This window comes from Macaca mulatta, chromosome 3 (assembly GCF_049350105.2).
Source record: "Macaca mulatta isolate MMU2019108-1 chromosome 3, T2T-MMU8v2.0, whole genome shotgun sequence".
NCBI classification, from domain to species: domain Eukaryota; kingdom Metazoa; phylum Chordata; class Mammalia; order Primates; family Cercopithecidae; genus Macaca; species Macaca mulatta.
In genome coordinates this window covers 35,175,001-35,175,213 of record NC_133408.1, presented here as the reverse complement: position 1 = coordinate 35,175,213, position 213 = coordinate 35,175,001, and positions in this window count along the sequence as shown.

The window sequence follows — 213 nt, the reverse complement described above, 5'->3', positions numbered from 1 at the left end:
AAGACACCCATATAGAATTATTTAAACAGATTGGACGGCTGCAGCAGCAAATTTCAATTATTCTAATGCTTTAATAAATGTGGTGCGTGTGTATTAAATTCAAGCTTCTTAATCCAAATTTTACGATTTAACTGCACTGATTTTTCATTACTGCAACACCCACACGCGGCAATGGCCCGCTCCTCTCTCGGGGAGGGTGATCCCAGCTCAGAA